This window comes from Bubalus kerabau, chromosome 11, assembly GCF_029407905.1.
Source record: "Bubalus kerabau isolate K-KA32 ecotype Philippines breed swamp buffalo chromosome 11, PCC_UOA_SB_1v2, whole genome shotgun sequence".
Taxonomy (NCBI): domain Eukaryota; kingdom Metazoa; phylum Chordata; class Mammalia; order Artiodactyla; family Bovidae; genus Bubalus; species Bubalus kerabau.
The window spans coordinates 40,167,371-40,175,231 of NC_073634.1; positions in this window are offsets into that span (position 1 = coordinate 40,167,371).

The window sequence follows — 7,861 nt, forward strand, 5'->3', positions numbered from 1 at the left end:
GGTGGCCAAAGTATTGGAGTTTCAGCTTCAACATCAGTCCTTCCAGTGAACACCCAGGACCGATCTCCTTCAGAATGGACTGGTTGCATCTCCTTGCAGTCCAAGGGACTCTCAAGAGTCTTCTCCAGCACCACAGTTCAAAAGCATCAATTCTTCGGCGCTCAGCTTTCTTCACAGTCCAACTCTCACATCCATACATGACCACAGGAAAAACCATAGCCTTGACTAGACAGACCTTTGTATAGTCTTTTTCACTGGGCTTTTTTCACTTGGCATAATTCTCTAGAGATTGATCCAGGGAAAGGCTACCCACTCTAATATGCTGGCCTACAGAATTCCATGGGGTCGCAAAGAGTCGGACACAACTGAGTGACTTGCACTTACTGTGTACTTGTTCTGCACATTGTGTGTGTCCCTACTGCTGAGTACTACTCAGTGGAGTGGATATACTACCGTTTGCTTAATCATTCACTTACCGAAGGACATTTGGATAATTTCTACATTTTTGGCTGTTACGGATAGAGCTGCCGTAAACATTTATGTGTGGATTTTTTTGGTGAACATACACCTTTATTTGTCTGTGGGAAAGTGCCCAGACGTGCTGAGAGCAATTTTTTAAAAAACGTTTTATATGTGGTCTCTCCATTCTCCCCTTTATCCCCACATGTAGGTTGTTTTATTGTATCTGAAATGTCTAAGTAGTTCTCTCTTCCTCTAAACTCTTCTGTAGTCTTAGTTTTACAAATAATTGTATATTTAATGCTCACTCCATATGTGGGTGTTTCCTAGTCGTTTGGGTTGCCTAAAGCTTGTTCCCTTGGTGTGGTTTCTGTGTGTTTTAATTACTTTCTCTTTCTTTCCACCTCTCCCCACCCCACAACCTTTCTTATTTTTGGCCACTTTGCTGGGTCAAGCAGTAAAGTGCTCTTCTGTTATTAATACTTTGAGAACTGAGTAAAGATTTTCCAAGGGAGAATTAAATGTGAACTTCAAAGTATTTCAAAGGTTAAAGAATGCAGGCTGTCCTAGAAAAATGAATTTTTCAACTTGTTTAAAAAAAAAAATCCCATCTGGCCCAGCTTTGAGAAAGAATGTTACATCCTGTTTGGAGCTCTTATGTTTTTATAAAAGGCCAGCCTTCTTTCAAAAGGAGGGATTCAGGAAGTGGAATTGGCGGGACCTATTCTCTGCCTTTAAATGAGGGGTCAGGATGTGTGAGAAACTGATGCTTCTCTCCCAAGCTGTTCAGGAAATTTTCACTCAAGTTGAGACAGTGCCACCAACCCTAGACTCAAATGACCTGGGGTGATTTGGGAGGGGGGGAGGTTGGTGACAGTGGGTAGAATTATTTTGTAGAATTCAGATTTTTCTGAGGGGGCACCTCATTTGCCTGTTTGCTCTGCAGAGGAGCTTGGAAGACCAGAGTCCTCAGAAACATCCCAGGTTGCTCAGTCAGTAAAGAATCTGCCTGCAATTCAGGAGACCCAGGTTCGATCTCCAGGTTGGGAAGATCCCCTGCAGAAGGAAATGGATACCCACTCCAGTATTCTTGCCTGAAGAATCTCCATGGACAGAGGAGCCTGGGGAGCTTCAGTGCATGGACTCGCAAGGAGTCAGACACGACTGAGTGACTAATGCTCCCCCTTTCTGCAGAGGAGCTTGGAAGACCAGAGTCCTAAGAAACATCCCAGTTTCTAAGCCCTAAACATGGGGTTCGTTGTCTGAGCTGCCTTGATTGTCAGAGTTCACTTCAAATTCACGTAAGCTCTGAAGGACTGGGGTCACAGCAGGGTTCCCCCTTGCCCCCTGCCCTGCTCCCCACACACAGCTGTCCTGCAGGGCTCCATATCCAGGCCCCAGTGTGAGTTTCCACTCATCCCTTCCATTGCTTATCATACTCTGGGGACCCACTGTGTCTGCAAGTGGAAATGAAGGAGGCAGAACATTCATGGAGTTTCCTGGAACTGCTGCCTTAAAGGGAAAGGGGGTTTTCTCTTCCCTAAGCCCACAGGGACTTTCTCCAGTAGGGGGGCATCCTGCCTTCTGGAGTCTGGGCCTTGGGTGGGATGGGCCTTCCTCCTCTGAGCTGAGGCAAGCCTTGGCTCACGGCCTCTCCCTGGAGAATTTGCTCTGTTCAGTCACCATTTTAGTTTCCCTGTCGCAGGGAATGACTGCCAGTGTTAACTGTTCTTGGAGCTCTGGTTTTGTGAGGGAGAAAATCTCTCAAGGTATTAGTTTCCCACCAAGGCCTCCATCTCAGGGACAGGTCCCAGGGCTGCAGGTAAAAAGGCCTTCAACAGTGTGTAGACGTCTCCCCCGTGTTTGCTGGTGTGCTGGCGGCCCCTTCCTGCTGCCATCTGTTCCACGCGTCTGTCACGTCTCTCCCCTGGGCTTTCCTGGGGGCCTGATCTGAGTACTGCATCTGGCTCGCCCAGCCTTTGCTCTTCTGGGGCAAGAGTGTGGGCTCTGAGCCTGGGCTGGTTTTTGTTCAGCCAAGAGATGAATATTCCCTTGTCGCCTTGGCAGAGGCCTACTAAGTGCCAGCTCTAGTGGAGCTTACAATACTCTACTTTATACCACTCCATGCCAGGCTTCCTCAGAGTCTGGATCATCTCTTTACAAGAGGGTTGAAGAAATGAGATGATGAACACAGCGTTGCATAAATCAGTTCCTCTGCTCCCACTGCTAGAAGGAGGCTCTCTGTATTTTTTTTCCCAAAGATGATTTTATTAGAGTACTTATCAATTCAATAACAAAAATTCCACATCCCAGTGGTGTAAATGACAGACTCTGTCAGCTCATACAACTAAAACATCCCGGGGTAGAGCCAGTCCATGGGTTGCTTTGCTCTAGAGATTCTCTGTCTTCTCAGGACTGCAGGTGATATCTCTGTGTTCTGTCAACCCCACCCTCCTCCATGGGTCAGTTTTAGCCTCAGCCTGGCCTCCCTCCCCAGATGGTGGCTGCCAGCACCTCTGAGGCCATGTCTTCCTTCCCAATTAGGAGGAGAGAGAGGGCTTCTCTCTCCCCCAAACATTGAATGAAACCCTGGGTTTCACTCTGAATGGATTAATTTAGGTTTTGCACCATCCCTGAACCACACTGACTGCAAGAGACATCCCCTCAGGCAACCAGGGTGCCCTCTGAGTCTATCCAAACCACAGGCCATTACAGTGAAGATGAGGGGGATGGGCCCCCAGCATCCATTACAACAAAAGATTGAGAAAAACACATCAGTGAATAACAACCTCAAGGGGGTGGCTTGGGTGAGGAGGGTGGGGGAAGTTGATGGAGATATGTGTAAGTATGGGAGTGCTAAAACCCCTACTTTCTTCCTGATCCCCCAAATGTTGCATATCAGCATGAGAGTGCCAGCCTCCAAAGAGGGGTATTGTTCAGTTGTTCAGTCGTGCTGACTCTGCGACCCCATGGACTGCAGCACACCAGGCTTCCCTGTCCTTCACCATCTCTGGGAGTTTGCTCAAACTCATGCCCATTGAGTTGGAGATGCCCTTCTTATCCTGCCTTCAATCTTTCCCAGCATTAGCTCTTCTCATCAGGTGGTCAAAGTTTTGGAGCTTCAGCTTCAGCATCAGTCCTTCCAATGAATATTCAGGACTGATTTCTTTTAGGATTGACTGGTTTGATCTTGCAGTCCAAGTTACTCTCAAGAGTCTTCTCCAAAAGCATCAATTCTTCGGTGCTCAGCCTTCTTTACGGTCCAACTCTCACATCCATAGATGACTACTGGGAAAACCGTAGCTTTGACTAGACAGGCCTTTGTTACAGAAAAGGGAAGCTTCTCTGAAAGTCATATTTTCTTTTAAAAAGTAGAAACAATGGTTCTAGAAGAAACTTTCTTTGATGAGGCCTGAAGCTCTCTACATTTAAAACACATCTGCTAATGTGTTCAAGCTTGCCTCCTGACTGCACGGTGTCCATACCACCCCTGGGCTTGCCCTCCAAAGTGCTTGTTCAGGGCACACCTGGCTTCAGAGAACAGACGTGGGTTAATGAATCAGAAGGGCCCCTAAAGGTCTAGTCCTGCTCGCTCCCATCCTCAAGGCTCCCTTCTCCAGCAACCAGTTGGGGGTTACTTCCCACATTGGTTCAGCTCAGCAGGGAAAGGAGCTGATGTTGGGATGCTGTGAGTTTATGAATTAACCAAATGCTTGGCTAAAGAATTGGGTTCTTTTTTCTTTTCAAGTAAAGCCCTCCAAAAGGTGCTAATTATCTGTTTCTTTGGGGAGTGCTGAGTGCCTGAGTTAGTGGTTGGAGCCTCACCTGGCCAAAAGACAATCCGTGTGGGTGCACATTGTCCCTGGGAGCCCCACCCCATGAGGGAGCTGCTCCTTCACCACTCAACACTATATTTCTTACAAAATCTCTTGTCATTGAACAGGAGGTAGATGTACCCAGAATATGCATGACTCAAAAGGCCAAGGGTGTCCCATGTGACTGGGCTGGGGTGCTGAGGCATTTGCTTGGGTCAGAGGTTTCGGCAGGAGAGGTGGCCATTGGTCTTTGGAAGAGAAGGGGAGGAAGAATGCTTGGCATTCCTCAGTGAGGAAGAGACAGGATTTAGATTCCAGAGCAGAACAGTTTGCAAAGCTGAACCTGTCTGTACGTTATCTTTCTGTGACACTTGGCATTTCTGTCATTTCTCTTATCATAACTGCCACTCAGGGGAGCTGCCTGGCTGTGGGAACATTACCACGTGGTTCCCCTTGTGTCTCAGATCTTTGGGGTGTGAGCTGGGAGCAGTGGAGGGCTCGTCTTCTACTCCAGGGCTGTCCTCCTAGCTAAGAGGAGAGTCGTATCTCTCCTGGCTGTGACTGGTGGCTGCTTGCTGAGCTCTGACTCTATGTATCAGGTGCTGCCCTCAGCTGTTCACCCCGTGAAGTAGACCCTTGCTACTGGGGTTTGTTTTGGCTGAGACCAGAGCTGTCCCCACAGGGAATGTAAGACAGTGAGCCCTGCCTGAGCTGGGAGCAGCAAGCCCACAGGGTCTCAGAGTGTCCTGAAGCTTTGACAAGGTCTGGCTGATGCCACTACCAACCCATCCCCCTGAATGGGGGTGACCATTCAGCCATGTTACCTTCAGCTCCTATAAAGGGCGTCTGCCCAGATCTCACTGACATCCTGCCTGGGCTCTGTGGATGTGGGTGTGTGAACGTGAACATACTCCAGAGGAAAGGGAGAAGGTCTCTGCTGAGAAATGAGGAGCACAAGCTGGATCTAAATGTGCGAGGGTGGGAAGGAGAGGCTGGGACAAATGGAGAGAGTAGCACTGACATATACATAGGTAGCTAGTGGGAAGCTGCTCTTGGCACAGGGAGCTCAGCCTGGTGCTCTGTGATGACCTAGAGGGGTGGGGTGGGGAGTGGGGTGTGAGGCTCAAGAGGGAGGAGACATATATACATCTGATTCGAGTTGTTGTACAGCAGAAACGAACACAACATTGTCAAACAATTATTGTGTTTGTGCTCACTCAGTTGTGTCCAACTCTTTGTGACCTCGTGGACTATAGCCTGCCAGGCTCCTCTGTCCATGGAGTTTTCCAGGCAAGAATACTGGAGTTGCCATTTCCTCCTCTATGGGTCTTCCCCAACACAGGGTTAGAATCCTCATCTCTGTGCATCTCCTGCATCAGCAGGCAGATTCTTTACCACTGTGCCACCTGGGAATCTCAAAGCAATTATAGTCTAATTTTAAAAAATAAGTTTAAAAAACTGCAGTAGAAGAAAGTCAGTAAACATTTACATTTTACTTCCAAATAATAAATAGATAAATGTGCCAGAACAACTGGTTGTGTAGAAGGGGCAGGGCTGGCATGCAGCTGTTAGCGAGAGACTTGAGCCACGGGGTCAGAGGTCGCGGCCACCTACGGTCAGCTGGACAGTTCGCAATGGTCCTCCCGGGTGAGCTGTGAGCATGGGTGGATGGCGGCCTTCTCACCCCGGGCCCTCCAGGTCCTCCCACCTTTTGAGTGGCTGGTGAGCTGGGGGACCGGGGACAGGCTGAGGGCTATGTCCCGCAGAGACACAGACCCCTCGCCACGGCCGCCTGCCGGCGGGGCCCAGGCCTTGAAGCAGCAGCGAACCTCTCCCCATCCCCGCCTCCGAGACCCAATGGCAGTGCCTGTAGTCTGCTTGGGTTGCTGTCCACGGAGGCCTCAGCAACTGGAGTATGTGGACACTGGCATTAAGGTATGCTTCAACCAGCTTCCGTCTCGCCGTTCAAATTTCAAAACCAGGTCCAGCTTAGATCAGTTGTATACCCCTAAGAGGTGGCCAGAGGTCAGGGTTAAGTGGCAAGGACATGGCGTGTCATTACTTCAGGTTCCCCTGTGGTTGGGGCAGTGCTCTAAGAGGGGTGACTGTTGTGAGCTGGGAATCCACCTGACTACTATTTGCTACAAGTATTCCTACTGATCCTATTCAAATTATTTTATTCTCTCCAGTTTAGATGAAAAGAACCTGAGGACCTGCTGAGTCCTGGGCACCTTGCTCCCTCAGTGATGACAGCTAGGCAAGGTCTAGAGACAGGCTTGCGAGGTGTGTACCCTGTAGCCAGGCATGTGATTAAAGGGGAGTGTGGCCTGCAAAATGGCCCTGCCTGGAGGGAGTTTATGCCCTCAGAGAACTGCCATTGGAAAGAACCAGGTCAGAGCTTGGTCAGCTCCACCTTCATGCAAATATTCTCTCTGGCGATTCATTGCCCTTTCCAGGGCTAGGTCTTGACCTCAGCCACCTTGACATCTCCAGGAACTTTACATTTCAGGAAACTGAGTTGGGTCTTTATTCCTTGGTTCCCTGAAATCTCCTGGAATCCTAATGCAAATTTTATCATCCTTGACCCAACACATTTCAAGCCTGCATCAGTAATCTCTCTCACAAATACACAAATAATGAAGTTTCATCTTACCATACACACTTTGCCATGTTTTCCAGGGATTTGGTAGGTCAAGAGCTAAGAACATGTTTACAGATTTTTTTTTTTCATTTTCCTATTACCACTTTCCATACAATGCATCCACATAGTTATTAGCTATAAACAAAGTAACCGTCTTGCCACAAAAACAATTGCTTTTAATTTTAGTAATTATAATATAGCATCTCAACCCTGCTTTGAGTTTCTTTTACGACCAGCTAAGGTAAACTTCCTCTCCTGAGCTTGAGAGTTTCTTTCTCCTTTTGAATAAATTATCTGTTCATACCTGGTTTACTGAGGCTTCTGAGTTACAATTCACAAAAACCAACTCTGGCTAATTTAGCAGAAAAGGAACTTATTGAGCTCCCAGCATCTCCAGGAGGGCCAGGGCACAAGGCTCATGGTTTTTTTTACAGCAGGTGCATATAATTGGTAGACACAGGGTCCAGGGCCCCTTGCCCTCTTTAACGGCAAGAGAAGCCAGGAAGAGGTATCCTAATTTCCTACAGGGGGTTTCTGCTTCAAGAGGGTGTGGATTCCAACAACACAGGAATGGAGTTAAAAGACTGAGTGGCTATATGAATTTCCCTTTGCTGCCTTAACAAGTTACCATAAACTTGAGACTGAAAACAACACAGTCTTATTCTCTCAGAGTTCTGCAAGTCCGAAGTTCACACCAGCGTCAGTGGGCTGTGCCTGAGGTGTCAGCAGGGCTGCCTTTCCGGAGGTAGGAAAGAATTCGTTCCCTTGCTTTCTCCAGCTTCTAGAAACGCCAAATTCCTTGGCTTGTGGCCCCTTCCTTCACCTTCAAAGCCAGCAATAGTGGATGCAAATCCTTTTCACAACACATCATTCTGACCATCTGAATCTCTCTTCCACTTTCAAGGGTCCCTGTGGTTACATTGCATCCAGCTGCATAATACAGGAT